This window comes from Anser anser, assembly GCF_964211835.1.
Source record: "Anser anser genome assembly, chromosome: 2".
NCBI classification, from domain to species: domain Eukaryota; kingdom Metazoa; phylum Chordata; class Aves; order Anseriformes; family Anatidae; genus Anser; species Anser anser.
In genome coordinates this window covers 39,408,962-39,430,995 of record NC_139721.1, presented here as the reverse complement: position 1 = coordinate 39,430,995, position 22,034 = coordinate 39,408,962, and the positions used below count along the sequence as shown (strand labels likewise).

The following is a 22,034-nucleotide window of genomic DNA, read 5'->3' as shown; positions in this document are numbered from 1 at the left end:
AAAATACAGATTGGTTGAAATTCGAAGTTCTTCTTTCTTTTCTTTTTTCTTTTCCCAGAAATGTACCAATTTCAACAAAACCTTTTCAGTTTCAAGAAGGATCTTCTGGTTAAAAATGAACAAACCTTAGAACACACAACTGGCCAGTGGATGTGTATAAAGTAAGAGAGTGCAAAGGTCAGTTTATTCCCCTGACTGCTTTACATGACAGTCTTGAACGTGAATTTTCCCTCTTGATAGTTTCAGTTTCCCCATCTGAATGTACTCCACTCTGTTTACACATATACATAAGCGACCATTTGGGAGATGGACCTACAGACTAGCTCTAGCACAGGGACCCAAGTATTCAAGGGGAATAAAAGATGCTCAAGTTCTGAGAAAATTTTTGCATGTTTCAGAAAATGTCATTAGAAACAGAATTATGACCAGTTTGAAATTAAGAAAAAGGACAAAATTTCCAAAGTATTAATGTATTATTGAAATTATACAATATTCAATTATTATTGAAATATTTCAATATGTAAACACTACAGCAGTAATCTACCTCTTTATTTCCTGTTAGAGAAGTAGCGGTACATACAAGAATTCACCTGGAAGACAGAGAAATGCTGCCCATACTTGTAATCTGTAGAGACAGTGACAACTTCTTGTTAAGGCAAAGAAAGGTAGGAATTTAATTCTTGTTTTAGACTTCTGGAAAAGCACACCCCACTAACCCAGCTGCACTGAAGACTAGGCTGGCAGCAGGTCCATCCATGCAGCGGCCACTGACTATCAAAGCCAATTGTTACCAAAGTGACAACGAAGAGATCAGTCCTGCATCTGCTGAAGCCAATAGGAGGAAACAGAAAATAAATAAATAAATAAATAAATAAATAAACAGGAAAAAAAAAAGCCCAAATCCTCACTACATTCACTTCTGTGGCCGTGTATCTGCTCATCATAATACCCTCTTACCTTACATCTCATTTAGCTATCAGGCAGTCTCCTGAAACATAAATTCTTTGCTTGTCCCCTTGTTTTAAGATTTTACTTTACTTAGAATGTTTGACTCTATTTGCAAAGGAAGGATAAAAAAGCATTTTATTTGTGCTATGAAATAAGAGTGGAACAAGCTCCTACAGACAGGCTGCTTTGTTGAGTCAAATTTATACTCTCATTTTGAGTGTGGAGCTTATACCATTCTTCACTTCACAGGAAAAGAGATGCTTTACGCTAATACATAGTAATCTCTGTACAATCCCTACTCACTTTCTCTGCTTTCAGCCATGCCCTAGTGGGAAATTTCTCTGAGAAATTAACATGGGAATTGGCTTGTAACTGCATTTTTCAAATATATTTATCAGTTACATTTTTTGTACTGTTTTGACAAAGAGATTTTACTAATAATAGTAATTGATCTTTGATAACAGATAAAACCGAGACACTGAGAACTCCTACATGTGGACCGTTTACTTTCCTAGTACATTTTGAACATGAAATAAGTTAAATTACTGTTATTTTCAAAACACATTTTAAATTGGAAAAAAGATGAGTGGAAAAATATCAAAGCATTATGTTCAAAAATCTAAAAGGTGGAATGTTGTTTTCTACAAATATTAACTGTTGAGAGTGAAGTTGGTTTTAGATGATCTCACACTGTTTTTGTTTTCTGTGATCAGTATAATAGAGTGGTTGCATATAATAGATAATGCTAGCCATGTTGGTACGGGTGTCTTGCAAAAGCTAAATAAATAAAAAGTGACTTAGCTTCTATTTACCTTGCAGCAGGTGAACAAATAAGGTGACAGTGAAATAAATTATTTTTTCCTGCCAGCTAAGCATATCGTCAATCCTTCTTACTAAAGTAATGAAGCAGGGAAACAATATTTTGTTTGCTTTTCACTTTTTGCATCAAAAAAGAAAATAACACTTCAAATTTAAGGATAGCTGTGGCATGGTATTAAGGCCGTCCTGCTAAGTCACGTACTGCTTTCTGTTTAAAACAATCTGAGATGGCTCTGGACTATCCTGTCAGGATTACTGCCTCCTACCAATTGCTAGAAAAAAATGTAAAGAACAAACATGGGCAACTTATTTGGGATTCAGAGATGCTATGATCTGGAAATTTACTAAGTTACTTACTAAGACAGGATTTTTATTTTTTATTTTTATATAAGTGTCTTCTGTCAATATGATCATTGTCAGATGTCCAACCTGCTTGAAAAGTTTGATAGTACTAATGCAAAAGAAACAAAAAATGCACATTTATCTACTTCTAACTCACTTTCACTTGGGAGTCTGGGCTTCAGATTAGATTTCAGGGGTGCCATTCAGAACAAAGTATCTGTAGAATCTAAAAAATGGCCTTTTACAAAGATGACAGTGAAAATAGCAATCTGTTGTTTACTTCCTCTGACAGAATTCCAGGGTGGCTTTTCTCCTTGGACTCTTTGATATAAGACTACTAGATCCACTTGTAGTACCAGTCCTGGACTTCTGAAAACCTCTATAATATGTACATCTGACAGCTTTGAGAAGCAGTGGGAGGAAAGTGTGTGTGCAAAACTGAATCCTGTGGCACCTGGGCAAATTGCCAGTAAATTCAATGAAGCTTTTCACTAAATTCAGTGTGTTTTACATTAAAGCTCTTTTTGGCCCACTGTCTACAACTATTAAAATTATACAGCTTAAGAAAGTTATATGAAATTTTACTTACTTGCAAAAATTCAATTTCATGTTGAATCTATTTTAAACTCACTTGAAGAACAATTTTAAAGTGTCTGTTAAGGAGTCATATGGTGTACAGCTTCTCTTTTTATTTTTTGTCTAGATGGATCAGTTGAAGCACATGGTGAGGGGTTCCTAGATACTTCTATACACACATTTGGCAGCAACAAATGAAAATATGTATACACGGTTCAGTTTTGTTTAAGAAAATTCTTCTGTTGATGAGGGATTTTTCTTATGGCTATGCCAGAATGATACGTAATTAAGATTGTTCTCACCTTTCTCTTTTAAGCTTGAATTAAATTGATTTTGTTATTTATTTATTAATCTATCTATCTATTTATAATGGCCAACCTCTTTCATCAATAAATGTTCAGAAGAAATTGAGTTCCAGGACTCATGGACCTTGAGAACTGTTGGAGCAAGACATGCTTTTATGCCTTATTTTTTTTTGCCTATGATTAATATCTTTATCAGTGACACAAACAGTGGGATTGAGTGCACCCTCAGAAATTTTGCAGATGACACCAAGCTGAGTGGTGCAGCTGATACAACAGAAAGAAAGGATGCCATCCAAAGGGACCTAGACAAGCTTGAGAAGTGGGCCCATGTGAACCTAATGAGGTTCAACAAGTGTAAGTGCAAGGTGCTGAGCCTGGGTTGGGGAAATCCCAAGCAAAAATACAGGCTGGGTGATGAATCGATTAAGAGCAGCTCTAAGGAGAAGGACTTGGTTGGTTGATGAAAAGCTCAACATAAGCCTGCAAAGTGTGATTGCAGCCCAGAAGGCCAACTGCATCATGGGCTGCATCAACAGAGGAGTGACCAGCAGGTCAAGGGAGGTGACTGTGCCCCTCTGCTCTGCCTTCATGAGGCCCCACCTGGAGTGCTGCATCCAGGCCCAGGGCCCCCAGCACAAGAAGGATGTGGGGCTGTTAGAGCAAGTCCAGAGGAGGGCCACTAGGATGATCAGGAGGCTGGAGCACATCTCCTGTGAAGAAAGGTTGAGGGACCTGGGGATGTTCAACCTGGAGAAGAGAACACTCAGGGGAGACCTCATTGCAGCCTTTCAGTGTTTAAAGTAGATTTATGAAAAATATGGAGAGCAACTTTTCACTCGGGAACATAATGTCAAGGGAGAATGGTTTTAAACTAAAAGAGGGGAAATTTAGATTAGATATAAGAAAGAAATTCTTTACTACGAGGGTGGTGAGGCACTGGAACAAGTTGCCCAGAGAAGCTGTAGATGCCCCATCCCTGAAAGTGTTCAAGGCCAGGTTGGATGGGGCTTTGAGCAACTTGGTCTAGTGGGTGGCATCCCTGCCTGTGGCAGGGGGATTGGAACTAGATGATCTTGAAGATCCCTTCCAACCCAAACCATTCCATGATTCTATTCCCTAGATGTGGAAAAAGGGCAGACCTAAGGATTTCTGAATTGAGAAGTTAGGGGAGTAGACAGATCTCATTTTGTTTTAAGGGAGGCCTTCAGACATGCATGTAGTAATAAGGCCAGCTGAATTCTGCACTGAAGACAGTTGCTTGACTGATGTTTTAGCCTGCAGTGTCTAATCTTGCCCAGCAGGAGGCATTGGAATGCCCCCTGCTGCCTGTAAAATCCAGGTGCATTGATGCCATAATTTCAAAATGCGTGCTGTCTTATTTGCATAAAATAATGGTACTCTCTTGGGTCCTCTGTAATGAGAAGTTGTGTGTTTCTTGAATTATGAATTATGGCACTAAATGGGAGACAAAGTCAGAGAACTCAAGTTGTACCAACAGCTTGAAATTTACTTTGCTCTAAGATAAGAGGTAAATAAAAAACTCTTTGTGATCTTGCAATCTCCTTTACAATTAGGACCAGGGTTCTAATGCAGGGATATGGTCTTAAAAGAGCAGAAAAAAGGATGAATATAGTTTAGTATTATCACTGAAATTTCAGTTTAGAGCCTGTTCCCATGGTTGCCATTGGGACATTTAGAGTGTACACCTAACTCTCAAAGTAAGTATTTAGGTGAGACCTTCTTGAAGTATTGTGACCATATTTAGGATCCTTGCTTATACTTTGTCACTAGCTCCTAAGTCTATAAAGAAACCTGGAGGGGAATGCAGCTGAACGCACCAGGCAGGTACAAGGAAATGATGTGAATGGAAATGGTTTTCCACAGTGGATGCTTTACAGCTGTAAAGCCTTAGGTCAAACATTTGAATTCTACTTCAACCAGTTCCTAGGTCAGAAGACAAAATTCTCAACCAAAGGCTGTTTGCTGACCCCTTTGAAATCAGCAAATGTCATAAATTTATTCCCTTGCGGCTGGGCGCCAGTAGCACTAACAGAAAGCCCTGAGACCAAGAGAGGACTAGAGGTCCCCTGGTACAGAAGCCAGTTATATTTGCTGATATTAGACCCTAGCCGTATCCTGTAAATTCATTCAGGGACATGAAGTTTGAGTGTTGACAGGTTAATTTCTATTAAGAACACTTTGACAAGATGAAAAAGTCTTCTGCGAAAAACACTGGTGGGCTATGGCTCATAAGACAGGTACTGAGTACCTTAAAGAAGCTACAAGCCTTTCTGTAAGTCTTTGCTCACTTTCCCTATCATACCCTTTTCTGTCCATGTTTTGTGCAAACTATGATTTCCTTTTAAAAATACAGTTTTCAAGTGTATCTAATTACATATTTTTCTTTTAATGAATTTCCATTCTATGTGCTTCAAACATTTCTTTTCATGGCTGGCATTGCTGCTGGTAAAGTAACTCCTGTCCTACATTGATTATGCCCCATAAAAGTGTTATTTAGGTTTAAAACTGCCCTCTAGTTTAAACTAAAACAAGTTTAAACTCAGTGTATAAACATATCCCTGTTTATTTAAGTAATAATGCAGTAACCTTAGAAGTGCTAGAAGGAGACAGGCAAGGACTTGTAATTCTCCATGTTTGTTTACAGTTATGTTTCTCTATCCCCACAAACTATATCCCTTAATTATGTATTTGAATTATTGATGTTTCTCAGTAGTACTGACATTTATCCTCTAGCCTTTTGTTCAAATTTCTAGCTGTCTTTCTACTCTATCAAATCTATATAGAAAATATAGCATTTATTTTAGTGTACTGTATGTTATCAGTCAACTTGTGTGAACAAAGGAAGCAGTACCATATCTTTCAGTGAAATGAAACACGGTTGAAAAAAGAAAAAAAAATATTACACAGTGACAAGAACAACTGTGAACCAATAGGAATATAAAACGTCTTCACCTTCTTGTTATCTCACAGCATTCAGATGCTCATAACAGTTTAGAAAGCATACCGCCCACACCACAGGATCTTGCTCCTCTTTAATTTTCTCTAATTTGTGTAGTGAATAACCAAATACTCATAATGCAATTAGAAGATAATCAGGCTTGTAATTATGTTAATTGCTGGAGACTTACATCAATCCTCCAGCAAAGTGATAGGATTTCAGGGGAACTATTAACATGGGAAGAGAGAGGAAGCACACATGAGAGAGAAAGAGAGATTGGGGGAGTGGGTAAATTGATGAACAGCTTAGGCTTGTATCATTGAGCAACAATGAGAATACAATGGTGCAACAAATGAAAAGGGCCTCAAGGGGAGAAGCTCAGAAAATGAGGTTTTAGGTACCAGCAACTCAACCTCTTTTGTCTGTTTTCTTCCCATAAATAATCATGTTGTGCATCTATATTTATTATAATAAGCCCAATTCAGAGAAATCAGATCCATAGCTGAAGAGAGAACAAAGGGGAACTGTTCAGCTATGCAGCAGTTTGCTATGTCTCCCACACCACTGAAAGAGCCACTGTATTACCTTCTGTCCTCGACTCCTGGGGGTATTCTTTTCTCATGGTGATGTCCGATATTACATTTAAAGCCATAATACTGCAACTGCAATGGCCTGTCTCAGGACTGTCATGGATCAGTCATAATCTGTGAAGAACATACAATACATAGTGGACTGACAGAATTTATAAAATAATCCACAGTGGAGATGGTTTTTATTTATTTATTTGCTTACTTTTTTTTGTCAGTATCACATCTAGGTTGTAATGATTGTTTAAGCCTTTTGAAAGTCAGCTTTGTCAGCTGAAGTCTGATGTAAGTTGTAGACCATGATTGCACTTTATTAGTGTGGCTATTTTTGAGTTTACAGAATAGTTTTCTGTGTTTAGACTACTTGTCAGAAATTGCCTAGCTGTCTTTAAAAAACAAAAAAGTATTATTATTAAGTTATTTGCTTATAGGAGTTTAAATTATAGTTTATATAAGGGAAGAGAAAAACTGTTAAGGATGAAGGAAGTCAGGCTCCCTTTAGCCTCATATGATCTTTTTGCCAACAGTTGCCATGATGTTGATAAAGAAAAAGATAATGGATAATTTAATTTGTTTTGTCTTTTTGCCTTTATGTTTGTTCATGCAATTAAATGAAAGGACATTGTGCAACATTTGATTAATTCTAGAAATGTATGTGGATTTAAAAGTACATTATCTTTTGCAACTCCATGGAAGAATACTTCTCATATTTTTAAAATATGTGCTACACTATTATTTATGAACTCTACAAATAATGATCTAAAGAGCTGAGGGATTTTATAGAAAATATTTAAAGATATGTAAATGTTTTGAAATACTTCCTATAAATGACTTGTTTTGTGCTTTTTGGTTCAGTTTCAAATTGGTCTTTCCTACCACATAATGTCTTTAAATTCCAATTAAGCTTGATTTATCAGTTCTAAAACCCCTAGGATAAGTCAAAAGAAACTCTCACAAGGGCTTCATCCCTTCATCCACTAGAGATTTCTCCCCTGTTGTTTCTTCAAACAGATGAGTGCTGCATACCTTGACTCCAGCCATGACAACACAATACCCATGAAGCAGTCCTTAAACATCACTCTAGTGCTCACACAGCAGGAGAGTGGAGTACATAAACTCAGTATAAGCCCAAGTTTCCATACACATAATTCCTCAGCTCTATGGGGCTGCATGACCCTGTTTGGCCCACCCCAGTGTATCCTTGTTGCAGGAGCATGATGAAGATGGGGGTTCTGAGTTACTTCATATCTCTTTTGTGGCCCTGCAAGTGTCTGAAGGAACTGCAGCTGTCTTACAAAAAGACCAAATGTAATACGCACAGGGGACATCTTCAGATCCAAACAGTCCAGGTGAAAAATTATCAAGGGTACCTCTACTACCTTCTTCCTCTGTCCATGTCCTGCCCACACAGCTGGACACAACACCCATCCTTAGCAATGGGGAGTGGTTGTATTATTCAGCAGTCCTCTCCATCAAGGATGCAGCTGTCCTCAGCTTTAATTTATATAGGCTGGCACACTTAAACCTTCATGGAGTTACAATTTCATTTTACTTAAATTTCTTCCAATATTTCTGAAAGTGAGATTTCAAATGACAAGAGCTTCCACCCAGAAATTTATTCCCTGGAAAGAAGGCATATTTTTAACTTAAAAACAAACAAAAAGTACACCTTTGCATTCTCTACTTTTGACTTCTTTCATAAAAAAAAAGTATTTAATGATAACAGGCTACTTTCTTTGTTCAGGAGCTTCACCGTTCAGTAGGTGCCTAACACTAGGTGATCTTTGTATGGATGCAATTACAAATATATCTATGTTATTGTTACTAAATTTAGGATAGTTGTCAATAATAAAATGTAATTTATTACAAAATTTTGTTAATTTAGTACTGCTGTAGATGTGCAAAGAGTTTTAAACCACTTTCATACCAACCTTATGCATGGTGTAATTTTACTGTATTTCGTTGAGGCATACTACAGATTCCCATCCAGAGTTAGGAGAGGAGAGAGTAGAAAGGATGATGCAAGGAAAAAAATCTCATAAGCAATGAAATGTAGGTTAAAGAAGTGTATTCGAAGTCCAAATTTGAAAGAAAGAAAGGTTTGTGCAGTTGTGGCTTCCCTCCTTGCTTCTCTTGGAATCTTCCTTGGATTGTACCTGTCAGGCATAAGCTCCTTAAAATTGAGTTTATGTGTGCTTGGAATTTGGGTTTGCTTGTGCAGGTGGGATGAGAGGTTGACTCACAAATCCCAGTGGCAGTATCAAGTGAAAAAGTCCCTTCAGAGCCTCTGCACTTTCCGTTGGTATTGCAATAACTGTATTTCATGACATTGTCCAGAATATGGAGCATGGGCAAGAGAAGGAAGGCATTATTGTTCAAAAGCCCCATATGCTGGTTTTATACCCTATTTATTTTCACTGCAAAATGTTGTTGCTTCTGATTGTCAAATCTCAAGATTTTCCTATAGGTTAAATTCAAGGTGGTTTCTGAGATTGTTGCAGACTCCCTACAGCTGGTCCTTTAGCTGTCTAACTTTCTCAGTCATTCATTTACAGTGTGTCTGTATAGTTTTGTATCAAAGGCCTTGAAAACTGCTGCCTGATCTGATCAGGGTTCTCCAGCTTATTTAACACTTCATAAAGCATCCCAAGACTGAAATAGCTAAAATCAATTTAACCAGTGTAAAAAACTCAGACTCATTGTCCTGACACCCCTGCCCCACCTCTTGCCAATGCAGTGGGTACCATTCTCTTTTAAGTGAATAGCATCTACCACACTTCTTTGTAGGCCGATATTTGGGAAAGTTGCTGTAGGAGGATGAAATAGAGGCACACCAAAGAAATAAAAAGTATTGATGTCTTCCTTTGTCAAGATGAACTTAAAGGGGAATTTTCTTTCTTTATTTCTGTGGAAGAAATGAATATACTTTTGGTAGGACATTCTGTATCAGCCAATGATGCAAGGAAATAGTGGTTCAGGCAGAAAGAAATAAAAGATTCAGGAAAATTTTCTGTGATTTGTATGAAGTTCAGACAACAGATCACTGTATCATAATCAGGAGGACAGGAAGGAGAAGAAGGATTTCTTAACATTAGTGAAAATGTATACATTTAAATGTATACATTAAAGCTTCTCCAGATTGTTGCAAGCACATGAGCAATCTAATGACAATGCATACCAAATGCATGGCATCACTTTGCCCCTTAGAACACATCTCAATGTCCATGACTGTAGAGCTCAGTAAAGGAAATGTACTTAGGAGTTCTTATTTTCTGTCTTTGAACACGTCGTTTGCCCAGCAAATTTATTTATTTATTTTTTAATTTGGAGAAAGTGAGCTAAATTCAGCATCGATGATTAAATCACATCATCAGTTGTCTTCAAACCTCTGTTACTTCAATACTGATAGCTTGTTTGTCAGTATAGAATTTGTTAACCACTGCCTTGTAGTAATTTGGAAGAGTTTGCTTCCAGATGTCAGAAGTCCCCAGCTTGTAAGTAGATACACATATCCTTGTGTACCCACATGCCAGTATGCTAGAGGATCAGAACCAGCTCTTCACACAACTTCATTAAAATCATCTCACAGCAGTTTTGGAAGCATTGCTTATTCCTGTTAATTAGTCAAAATTATGTTGTGATATCACCACATTGTTAATTGTTCTGCCTCAACTTTTCACCAGTTTATGAACAGAGAAACTGCAGAGACTGCAATATAGTCAGCTTTCTCAGCACTCAGTTTGTATAAGAGCCATGCTCCTTGTGTTGGGTCTCTACTGGAATGTCCACCCATCTGTCCCACATCTTTTGTCTGCTGCAGGTATATCTGTTACTGTGCACTGTTGCCCCATGCTGGATCCATGCCTTGACATTCTGAAGTTAGAAGTGTCCAGTGACAGTGGTGTACATTTATCCCCAGTGACAAGCAAGCCACTTCAAAATGCTGTACATCCTCAATACATATACTTAAACATGCCACCGCATTTCCTCTGTAATAGAAGTTGATGATGTGTGTGTGGATGCACATATACCACCTGTAGGAGCAGCTGCTCCAGCTGCTGTAATTACTGCCACTGCTGGATCAATACAGTACAACACATTTTTCTTTCTGTGATAGCAGTACCTGAGCAAATTAAGTTTGAAGTTGATATTATTGCTTTTGTAGAAAGGACATCAGCTTCTTCTATAGCAGAGTGTGAAAAATGATGCTAGTGAAGCTCTAACAATCCTGCTAAAAATGTTACTTACTAATACAGGTTACCACACAGTTCTAGGAGACAAATACATGGATACAAATCAAGCTGGTTTACAGTGTGGATGTTCAGTTGTGTGTTTGGAAAACTGAATAGACCGTCATTGAGTGTCCTCGTCTAGGTAAGCTTTGCAATGAGGAAATGGTGATTTTTTTCTAAATGTGTCTTGTTATTCTGGAAGTTATGTGAAAATCTCAGTAAGTCTGAGCTGTGGCACAGCCACTAGTCAGTCAGAAAAAAAATATAGTTACATTTTTTTAAGTGGGAAAGTAGATAAAACAATAGGAATCCTTTTCCAAAACTCTGGCCACATACAGGAAAGTGTAATGTATAAGAAAATTTGGGAGGAGAGGGACTTTATTTTGTTTCCTTTTCCTGAGGTAGGTATGTGCAGAAAAAAAAAAAAAAAGCAAGCAAACAAACAAACAAACAAAAAAGATTTTAAGGAAGAAGGCAGAAGAAATCCAAGGACAGACAGAAAAGACCAGTCTTCAGAAAGAGCTAACGGAATGTGCCTTTGGGTGAAACACTGTGCTTGATAAATCTTAAGTGTGTATACTTCTGTGTTGGTGGTGGTGGTGGTGGTTTTTGTTGTTGTTTGTATGTTTTAAACAAATACATTGGATACAGTCTTTCAAAAGTCTTTTTTTTTTTTCTAGACAGATAATTACTTGAAATAGCTGCTAGGCTCCATCAACAGTTCTCCAATGCACAAGAAACTGATTTTAGTTAAGTGCCTTGTTGAAAATAATAGTATTTTCCATCAGGTTGGGAAACCACTTACTGATTAGAGTGAGACTTAGTTTTTACTTTGTAATTCGTATACTCTCAGATATCTTAACTCACAGTATTTATATTTCATAAAAGCTGCTTGCAAAATTAATTTTAGGAACATGTTTTAAAACAAAGAGTTTAGAGAGAAAAAGAATGATCAGTTTTATATTGTGCTTTTCTGAAGATTGGTGTCATGGCACACAGTAGCATGGCTAGCTTACTTATTTGGATTTACAGCCTAGAATAAAAATAAAAGAAAGGCTATGTAGAATAGAAGTCAAAAAAGAATTACCTTCAACAAAATTGGAATGAAACTCCAGTAATTTTTGCCAGGTCTATTGTCTCATCTGCCAGGTTCTTTCATCTTGTGCCAGGGTTTCTCTCTAGATACTGGTTAATTTTTTCATACATCAAATGCTTCACACCTAATTAGATTGGCTTTTGCACTTCAAGAAGGACAGGGCATCTCTAACCCACTGTGACTAGAAGGCAGACTGTCTTTTGGAAACATTGGCTCTCCTAGGGACACCTTGTAGAGGGTAATCAATTTCCATCAGGACATGAGTTGGGCCTCTCTCTTGTGACCATAGTAATATAATTAAAAATCATCCTCAAGAAATGTTACTGTGTATTTCTACCAGCTGTGCCTGACTGCTTTCATTCTGATCTTTTGATGGCAATAGTTCTACTCATCTTGGATGGTCTCCAGTGAGTTCCTGCATTTGGAAACATGTTGTCTTTTGTTTTATGTAGCCAACCAAAACCTTTCCACAAATGTCCCAGTTCATTCTCCATTCGCTGTTGGTTTCATTAGATCTGCTTCATCATGAATCATTAATTACAAAACATTTGTTTGTGGCTTTTTTCCTAGCAGCTGTTTGTAAAATAAAAATGTTTCTTTTTAACTGTTCTTATACTGACATGTAATCTAAAATCTGTGTGAAAGATTTATGCTTGGAGGGAAGCCACTGGGTCAGGGACACTGCACAATATTTAGGTCACTATGCAATTCACTCATCTCATTGTATCGTCCTGGACATTTTCTGTGAAGAAAGCAGCTACGATTGCAACTGGAAGTCATAATTTCCTACAGCTTAGTGTTAGGTGCTTTTGTTCCTTTTGATTTCCTCACCCCTGTCACTGAACTGCCTCATTTGACATGGCAAATTTGCTTGCTCTTTTCTTTTTCAAAAACAGTTCATGGTGGTGATGATTACCTTTGTTGCATTGTGGTTCCAACACTTGCTTTAGAAGAGGACTGACACGACTATAGGTGCTCCAAAATATTCTAATTTTCCCTTTCTTTCAGTTTGAAATAAAGCACACAGAGGTAAGGGTGTGGAATGTAGTATTTCTCCTTCCTTTCAGTGCATTATGTTTATTTTTTAATTATTTTTATTTTTATTTTTTTTAAGTTCATACAGGCATGAGATCTTTATAGCTAATGGACATGGAAAAAAAGAGATGCAATTATATGCATAGAAATGAATCTCATGGAATTTGAAGAAAATGTGTGAGTTCAGTGAATGAAATTCACTGAAATTCTAAAACATGATGAAAAGTTCAGAGGTCTTAAGCACTGAATTTCTACGTGAAATAATGTAGAAATTTGCCTGTGTCTTTTTGTAGCTCTCTACTCTCTAACCATGATTCCATGATTGCATTGTGCAATATATATCCTACTTCAAGTAAGGCCTCAAGCATGTCTTTAGGTTCATAGTATTCAGGAAAGTGCTTAAACATAAGTTCAAAACTAACTATATCCTTTAATAATTTTCTGTTAGTTTGCTTTACTGGATCTGATTTGAAACATTTGAAAAACTTGACTCTGAAAATGAGGGTCACTCCTAAGATCTTAAATCATGGGTAGATTATTAAGGTCATGCAAAATGTGTGCATAGAATTGAAATAAACACAATGTACATTCTGTAATATATGATCTACAGATCGACACTTTAAAAGCATTCAAGTGTTTCAAAATAGTTCATTCAATTTTGTTTTCTTGCAACGAAAGTCAAGAGCCTGTCAGTTGCTCTTTCCTGGAATGCTGAACACCCACAACTCCCTTCTGAGTCAAGCGTCAGGCAAAGAAATATGGAGATTAAGAGAAAACATACCTACATATTCTAGAAATTTTCAAGAAGCAACATACATACTTTCTTCAACTGTTGAAAAGATGTTCTTAAAGCTTATTTTACGTTTAAATACTTTCTTTCACATTGAAAGTTGCATCTACTGAGCTATAACTTTGCTATAAAGTACATGGGATAATATACTTTTCAAGAGAAGATTTGAGGTAGAAATCTGAATAGGTTTAAATATTTACTTAAATACTTCACTAGTGGGTGATATGTCTCAGTTTCATCAGGAGCTACATCTATCATCTTAATATAAATCAATGTCCTTTTTAGAACCATTTAATAACTGCAAAATACAGACCAGAAACTAGCTATACTCCCTATAGTTAAACCATATACTGTTTGTGTATTTGGCTTAAAATGGAGAAAAGAGCAAAATCTTGATCTAATGTTAGTGATTTTTTGAATGTGTTTAGTTTTAATTGGGACTTAACAAGTTTCCCTTTGGCTGTAGAAAGCTTCTTGTCTTAAAGCAACAACATACTTACTAGCTTCAAACCACAACTCAGTGCTTTCATACTCTTTCCTGCTGGATACTGTGACCAAAAATGTAAGCCCTTCTTGGTATAGTAAAATCTGGTCTTTTTAGACCAGATTCCAAGGGGCTTCTGTGTGTTCCTGTGTTCCTCACTTTGCTTTTTGTGCAGCTGTGCATGTTGCTACACATAATTCCCAATGCTCGGGGACAGTGTTGTCCTGCTAGAGATTTAGAAGAGCAATGGTTTGTCTTTGTCCTCCAATTTTCTGTGTTCTTGCAAACACTTGTATACTTCTCTATCCTGACTGATACAGTTAATTTTCACAAAGTACATGTGGCCCAAACCAAGTACAGTTCCTAAACTTGCTCTGTTTCATATACATATGATGCACATGTAGCTGCGTGTGTGTAATACAAATCCCTCCCAGCAAGGGAGAGGCTGAGGCTGATGTTGGTACTGTTGCTGTATCTGCTACAGATTGACTCTTCAAGAGAAACCCTGAGCAACTTAGGAAACTTCTGTAATCGTCTCCTTATGGTAATTCCCTAAATCTGGAGCTCCCTCTCTTCTCTTGAATTTTGAGATGCTTTAAATAGATGTCATGGCTCTGGTCCACTTGCGAGCTTTGGTAGGTGACTGGTAGGGTCAGAAGAGTTGATAATCATTTCCATAGATCAAACCTTGCAGAGATTCATGTATTGGAGGTCTTCCATCTCTGGTACTTCTTTGGGGTCTGCAATATTTTGCACAAATGCTTAAGTAGATTTTAAGATACATAATTGAGCTCCATTTGTGTGCAGCCTGGGCAAGGTTGCAGAGGACAGAGCCCATCAGAAACCTGGTTCTAACTATAGCCTTTAGATCCTTCCCTGTTACAAATGCTACCAGCTGGCTTCACCAGATGTACTCCAGGGAAATACCTTAACCCTGGTAGCAAGCCTTCAGGACATTACACTTTTTGCAGTGTGCAGAAAGAACTATTAGTTGCATATGAAGAAATACAGTAAATCTGGATGTAGACTAAATAGAAGCAAGAAGAGAGGCAACAAGCAAACTTAAACTACAGTTGTCCTAGGTACACAGAAAATGGCTTTTGGAGCCCAACACACATAGCAAATGGCTTTTTAAACACTGGCAGTATCCTTTGAGACAAATATTGAAGCTAAACTGCTCTCTCCCTGCCTTCCCACTCCCTGCTTCCTTTTCATCACTCTGTGCCCATGAAGGACTTTGGGATAGAGAGGACAGTATTAAAATTACTTCAAGATGAAATGGAAACAATCCCCAACTGCATTTTAACATTTCACTGATGTCTTCTAACTCATTTTCTATTGTGCATTGAGAAGAAAGTTTGCCAATATAAAACAGGATTTCAAACAAGAAACAAGCCAAATTTGCATATTCAGGGATAATTAGCAGGCCAGATAGCTGTGAGAACTGATTTTGTCTTTTATTACATCTGCATATTGGTGCATGGTGGTAGATTACTTTTGTTAGCCTTATATAATTTTATTGCAATGTTAATGATGTACAACCTTTTTTGAGGTGGAAAAGTTATAACCTAATATGTCAGGAGGGGAAGGCAGACCTAATCTAACCAACGTCTGACTGTCTTTCTGAATTAATTGATTTAATGTTTCATTGTTTCACAGAGGCACAGTAAACACTGCCATTGAATTACTTTGTGTATGCACACAGGAGATAAATGAAAGGAGTAAAGGGAGAGTTCTTACTAGATAAGGTCAATCTAGGCCATTTGTGATGCCAGATTTGGTGGTTATATGAATGGTGCACTATTAGTGATATAAGAAAACCATCATTCGTACCTATCTGTAAGCATTTACTTCTGATAGGACTGAATCTCTACATAGTTCACACCAATTTCTATCCATAAATATAATTTTTTCTTATATGGTGTCCCAAATACCATCAAACCAACATCAACCCAAACAAACATCAACTGTGTTCTAACTGAAAGTGTAGCCCAGTGATCTATATCCCCTGTAAATTAATGATCTTCGTTTGCCAGTAAGAATTGTCCTCTTAAACATATGGTATTTTCAGGATCCCATGAATAAGTTCAGAGCTATTTGGCACCTGTCTGAACCCCAGCATAATCTCAGTCTTAAATTGCATACATGCTCTGTCCTGCATAGCCATTTACCCTTACTAAGCTCAGCTTTCTGAGCTCACAAGAGCCCTAGGAAACCAAGATCTTGAACTTTTTTGCATCCTAATCGAATCCTAGCTTGACCTAGGAAATCCCACCCATTACAGATATGTACGAATAGATTTTCCTAAGTCGTCCTCAGAAATATTTGTAGGTTCCCTAGAAGAATCCAGCGACAAACTTGGTTCCTCAATTCATTTTGTCACAAACCCTCACCTAATTAATCAACTTAACAAAGAACTAATCAGTAAGTCATTTTGTTTGATGGTTCTAGCCTACAGCCAAACTTTTCAAAGACCTAACATTAGATCTTTCATCTCTGGCCTCCTGAAAGCTCACTGCAGCTCCAGTACCAGTCCATCTATCCATCAGTAAACCAAAGTCTTTGATGTCTGCTGTTCTGAACATGAAACCTGACTGGCAGTGGCAATTGCGTAGGACCTGCATTCAAATAATAATATGTATAGGTAACTGTCTATAATTACTAGACTCAGCTTTCAAAAAAGCAAGAGATTTAAGAGATGCATCTCCTTGTACTCATGAGCCAAGAGACAAGGATAGGAGCTAGAAGCAGAAGAGAAAAACATTTAGGAGTGATTCTAAGGTTGTTATGAGTTACTAGAATTCAGTTAAAGCCCATGTTTGTAACTGTGATGTCAAGAAGTAACAGTGGAGTTAATTAAAGTGACTGTAATCTCTGCTTTCTCAAACCTTGTTCTAATTCCATCCTAGCTCCATGAGCAAGACAATCCTGCCAGAGAATTTCTCATGTGATATTTCCCATCAGCAGCAACACTCATTCTAGAACTGAAGATTTTTCAGGATTTGTACATAGGCCGCATCACATTTGGCACTTTCTTCACCACGGGCTGAGTTGTAGCATTATCGGTGTCACAATACTCAGTGATCCAGAGGCGCCAGAGAAAAGTCATGAAGTGTAATCTGCTGGTAGTTAGACCTATGGCTTTGAGGAATTTCACTTCCATATAAATCTTGAACTGCAACCCTAGTATCAGTTCTTAAAACTTGGCTCTAACTGTAGTTATGTTGTGGTGGTTTTACCGTGCTAGGCAGCTGAACACCACAACCGCTCTCTCACTCCCCCTCCTTAGATGAGGAGGCGAAGAAGTAAAGGAAAGAACAACTCACGGGTTGAGATAAGGATAATTTAATTAAAGGAAAAAAAAATAATTATTAAGGAAAGATTATTATTAATTAAACAATTTAACTAAACAATTTAACTAAACAATTTAGCTACACAATTAACAATTTAACCAAAGGGAAAAAAAAAAGGGAAAGGGGAAAAGGGAGGGGGAAAGGGAAAACTAAACTAAACAAGTGAAGGCTATGTGGAAGTGCAGAGGAAAGAAATTAGTCTCTACATCTCACAAATGAGCGATGCTTGACCACATCCTTGAAGCAGGGCCTCAACGCATGTAGCCGGTGTTTGGGAGGAGGACAGACGTTTTCACGAGAGCCCACCCCTCCCCTCTTCTTCCTTTTTCCACCTTTTATTGCTGAGTGTGACATCATATGGTATGGAATATCCCTTTGGTTGGTTTAGGTCAGCTGCTCTGGTGATGTTTCTTTTCTCACCTTTTTGCCCACCTCCTAGGAGGGTTAGAGTCCTGATGCTGTGTCAGCACTGCTCAGCAGCAGACACAACACTGGTGTGATACCACTGCTATTCTAGCTACAAGTGCAGAGCACAGCACTGTATGGGCTGCTGCAGGGAAAGTTAACATCCCGGCCAGACCCAGTACATATGTCCACAAAGAACTGACTGTAAAGCAGGTGGACCTATTGATGAGAAAATATATGAGTAATACTGTTAATATGAGGTTATCTTCAACTATAGTATGGTTCTACACTAAGAATTATCTGAGTGCAGATACTCAGGTCAGAATTAGTTCTAGCATCCCTATAGGCAGCCTGCAGAGGCCTGCTCCTTTTGAGCAAATCAGTATTTTTGTTCCTTAAATTGTTTGGGTGGGGACAGATGGCTGTGACAGAATTCACAGCTTCTCCAATAGTCGATAAACCCAATCTCCAACACCCTACAATTTCAGTTCTTGGCTTAATATCACCATAAATTGCTAGTTGTGCCAAATTTGGGAAGCAAAGTGGTTTCTGAAATATGGAAAAGTATCCAGTAGGGACCAAGCTAAGGCAATCAAATTCATTGAACAGATTATAAACCATATTTAAAGCTATTTCTCTATGGGTTAAAAGCTGATTCATTAATAAAAGTTTTAAATGTTTGTCACTCCTTTGCCTCAGTACAGCAGAAAAAGTTCTGAAAATGTTATAGCTCTGTACCATATTGAATAGAATCAAATCCTTCATCTCAGACAAACTTCACTTCTCTACTATTAAAAATCCTACATGCCACTTTATAGCACATGTTTATTCTGTAGTGAAAATGACCACAAGTCCTTAATACAGCATCAGTACTGCCTATTGAGTTTTGTATTCTTATAAATGTTCCCATAGGAAATCTGAAGGTTGGCACCAGTAGAGTGTAGTTTTAAAATATCACAGATGGGGTGGAACCCAGCATCATGTTGCTTATTACTCTGGTGATCTGTCTAATGGTATTCCTTGCTGCTGAAATCTAATAAAAAAGAACATTTTTGAAATATTTTATATTGGATTAAAGCTCCTAATTGTCTCTTTCATAACCAGGGAAGGTCCATGTTAATAATTCTTTACAGTGCCGTTCAAAAGAAGACATCTGTTTCAGCATACATTGTGAAACTCAAATCTGTCCAGTGCCGTTTTATTCATTTGTTACTTTCCATGAACGAATGTGACTGCACATTTATTTAAATCTTTAGAAATGTGGATGAACAAACAGAAGACAAAGTAAAGTTAAACCTGAATTGGAGGCATGCTGTTAAGTAAGAAACAGTTCCATCCGCAGTAGGTGGTTGCTGCCCTTGCAATAACCCAGTGCAATAACTCTGAGATGGTCAAACTGTGCTTCTCATATTCACTGTCTCAAACGGGCAGTTCCAAAAAAAGAGTGCAAAAACCCCCACTTACTTAGTAAAAGGTCATAGGAAAAAGAGAAGAAATGCCAGGCGCAGAGGCTGACCTATTCAGAATATAATCACACCTTCTTTAAAAAGACAACATCTACATTACAAAGGCTAGAGATCTTATTGCATACTCCCTGCTTCCCTAAAGCAGCTACTATGAGTAAGACTTTTGGAAACGAAGAAAGTGTGGCATAAAGTTTTAGAATTCAGCCACTGTTTTTGTTTGAATTAATAAGAGTTTATCCACTTTAGTGAGGGAATTGTATTTTTGATGTACTCAGGCAGCAGCTTTCTGGGTCTGGCCTATTGCTAGAATAGAAGGCAATGCTGTTGAAAGGTTTGAAGATGACAGTCATGAAAATGCTGCCCTCTGTTTGCTGTAGCTCCTAGAGTGTGAGCATTTTTTATATTCTCAAGCACAGTTTTGGAAAGATCACATTTTTATGACTTTGGTTCAATTATGACTGAAACTTAATGCTTTTTGCTGCTCAATTCCTAGACTTTTTGTTTACTAAGCTGAAAATGAAATTAATTCTGACCCCCCCTACACTCATCCTTCTTGAGAACTGGAACAACTGACTAGAGGAGAAGAAATGGATCCATATAAGCAAAGGAGAAGGTGATAAAATTGGGGAAAAAAAAAAAAAGTGAAGGAATGTGCTTAAGTGACAAATCTGGAATGCGTGCACATCTTAGCCACCGAGACAGAGAGCAATGATAGGGGAGTAGGGGCTCTGTTTATGTTTTATTAGGTGACATATCTTCTCTCAGCTGAAGAGTGCAGAAGGCTACTCTCCTGTTGTTACCCTGATGTCTGTGTCACTGAGGGGCAAGTCTGGGATCAAAATGAACCCAGAAGCATTTGAAGGATGAAGTATGTAGTTTGAAGATATGTAGGCCTGAGAGAGTCCCTAGTTTAAATGTAAACCTGTAAGTCTTTTTACTGTATCAGCAAAACTAAAGTCCAAAACATTACAGACTTTTTTCCTAAGAATGACCTATCAGCAGGAAAGAGTAGCAGCATGAATAGTTGGAGTAAAGAACTACTTCTAATAGATAGATTGTGTATCAATGCCAATCCTTATTTTTACTCAATAACATTTACGAAGAGACCCATTCTTGAATCATCAAATCTGTTTAAAGCTAGATTTGGCTACCTATTCCAGAAAAGGGCATCTTCATTACAAGGCAAAATATTATGGTAATACTGCTTTAATTAGTTAGTAATTGTCAGCAGTCACTCTCATTAAACAAAGCAGTATTTTGTAACAAAAACCAGCCACGCAAAGGTGGTGTCTCTGAAATTATGATGATCCTGTACAATTTTACAGTGCCTTCCACCCCCAAATAAATTTTGTTTTGTATGTACAGAACCTTGAACCTCATCAGCTATCTGGAGGGGGCATTTAGCAGACAGATGACCTGAAAGACAGTGCATGAGGTGAAAAGAAGAAAAGCAAAAGCTGGTGTTAGCTCTTGGGGTTCCCTAATGTATCTACAGTCTTACCAGAAATTTCAGGAAGTTACATCTGTCAAGTGTGAAATTCTTAAGCTCCAAAAATGCCCACTTAGAGAATTAGGAAACACCTGGAGATTTTCAGCAACCAGAATGCTCTCATCTCTTCATCATATGCAATACATATAACCTATGCACACTTTTTTTTTTTTTTTTCAGAAGTGTTTTATTGCCCTTTTGTTCAAATTCACATTTTACATTTTTATCACTTTGGAGGTGTGAAAGCAGTACTTGCTCTATATTAACAATATATTTGGTCATATCCAGTGGTGTGATTTTTGGCCTTTCAAAGTCAATGTTTTGCACCTGAATGTGTCTATGATGAAGTTGCATCCACTCTGTCCTATATTTTTATAAATATGAAAATTAGATTACAATGAGGGGTGAAAACAGCCTAAAATGATTAAATAACTTGTTTCTCTGATGCTTTAATTTGTAGCCTTGACCATCATCAGGGGCATAAATTAATTTATAACAGCTGTGGATGAGTATTCATGGCTGGGACCTGAGTTTTGTGTTCAGAGGGATGTGTTGAAAGTTAAATAAACTCATCAGAGTCACCTTAAATACATGAACATTTCTGGTGCATTTTGCAATTTTACAGCTTTGCTCCAAAAACAACATCATGAGGTTATACAATAAGACACTCAAACAGCCAAGGGACACAGAAACACTGTCAAAATCACTAGAGTGCAGTTACAGAACACTTTATAAAGTAATATGAGTAATTGTATGTAACAATTGCCAATATCCACAAGCACTAACAATGTCTGTAGTGCAGTAGGTGAAGAATGTTGTGGCAGACTTTTAAAATGATGATTATCTTCTGCAATAGTGCTTCATTCAAAACTAACAAGCATGACATTTCCCTGCATTTGTTTCTCCTTCACCTATTGCATCTGGCCTACACAACTGAAAGTGATTTAATTGTGAGAATTTTTGGAAAATTACAGTATTTTGAAAACTCATTGTAAACTCTTTTTTTTTTTTTTTCTGGTATACAAATCTCTTCAGAGATTTCTTTTAGCTGACAGGTTCCCAGGTACATTGGATATGGAATAGGCTGCTCAGTTTTGTTTCATGTAAGAAACAAACTCAGGACATGTTTTGAGTAAGTGCACTTCAGC

At 37.4% G+C, this 22,034-nt stretch overlaps 1 long non-coding RNA gene across 6 annotated transcripts in view; it reads left to right on the top strand.

Moving 5' to 3' along the window:
* The window catches only part of LOC310895634, a 43,442-nt gene extending 22,433 nt beyond the window's left edge, over positions 1–21,009 (top strand). The window contains exons 3-7 of one of the 6 annotated variants that reach the window (XR_014580815.1): positions 59–177; positions 563–665; positions 10,793–10,910; positions 11,449–12,893; positions 13,510–21,009. This is a non-coding gene — a long non-coding RNA (uncharacterized lncRNA). Of the gene's footprint in view, positions 1–58; positions 178–562; positions 666–689; positions 2,783–2,812; positions 10,734–10,792; positions 10,911–11,448 lie in introns of those variants that run through there. The other 5 variants (XR_014580814.1, XR_014580817.1, XR_014580819.1 and 2 more) reach the window with 5 other exon arrangements.
* Positions 21,010–22,034: the final 1,025 nt, after the last annotated feature.